At 33.1% G+C, this 1,053-nt stretch overlaps 1 long non-coding RNA gene across 1 annotated transcript; it reads left to right on the top strand.

The window, feature by feature from the left end:
• The first annotated feature begins 300 nt into the window (after positions 1-300).
• Positions 301-802, top strand: LOC109583892 (uncharacterized). The gene is made up of 2 exons (XR_002185759.1): positions 301-341; positions 481-802. It is a non-coding gene; the product is annotated as an uncharacterized LOC109583892 (long non-coding RNA).
• Positions 803-1,053: the final 251 nt, after the last annotated feature.

Here is a 1,053-nt window from a genome sequence, read left to right as displayed (position 1 = left end):
CAGAGGTTATAATCATTGAAGCATACACATATTAATACTCTCTCTGACTCTATATATTAGGGAATATCATTTCCAGTGGAGATATCATGTCTTGATATTGAGAATAAGTTGACATGGTATTCCATCACTTCAGACAAATACATGTACTTGTCCTCTTTTGGATTGTATGGTGATGGAGCTGTCATATATTACAAGTACTAATGAACACCCACACACATTATGTATACACACACACTTACATACACCTCTTACTGTTTATAATTATTTAGAGACAATAGAGAGACAATGAAGAAGTTAACAGATAAAGAGAGATCAGAAATACAAGAGGCAGAGGAAGCAAGGTCAGTAAACCTCATGTTTCATCATGTACATGTACAATCAGTTAATGATTACCTTTACTTTAGTGTATACAGTAGTATTATAAGTAGGCTTCTGCTTTTTGTGACTAAATTATTCGTGCACTCATTAATTTTATTGTAGGTTGAAGAGGATTAGGGATCACATCACAGCATGCAAATACTTAACTTACCTGTAGACGTTGATCTGACTGAAATGGATTGGTTTGATTTTTAAGTGTTGTATCAAGTTGTATTGCTACTCTGCCAAAAAATTAATCGCTGCCTAGCTATAATTATTTTAAAGTAAAATTGTTTTTCCAAATACATTTTATTTAATAATTTGTGTGATTATAGTTTGTTCTTTAGTGACTCCTTTTTGTTGCAAGTCCCCACAATTAATTGTTGTATAGCTTTAAATTTTTATTGTTAAAATTATTTTTCATCATTTCTGTTATAAATCTGCATGCTATATTTATGATGCTACTCACATAAAGAAAAATAGGTAGACTAGGGATTACAAATTTACAGGCGAATTTAAAAAAATATCACTAAATTTTAGTCTTGGCACGCCCCTTCTAATTCTGCAGCAGAAGGGCTTACCCCGGACTGGAAAGACTAAGAAAAGAGTGCTGTTGAGTAATTCAGTTCTGAGGCCCCTGGCCTTAGGGCAGCTTCTTTTAATGGAACTATGGCCACTAATCAAACATGTTTAGGT

This window comes from Amphimedon queenslandica, unplaced genomic scaffold (assembly GCF_000090795.2).
Source record: "Amphimedon queenslandica unplaced genomic scaffold, v1.1 AMPQUscaffold_13271, whole genome shotgun sequence".
NCBI lineage: Eukaryota > Metazoa > Porifera > Demospongiae > Haplosclerida > Niphatidae > Amphimedon > Amphimedon queenslandica.
The sequence above is the reverse complement of the archived record's forward strand: the minus strand, read 5'-3'. Positions and strand labels throughout refer to the sequence as shown.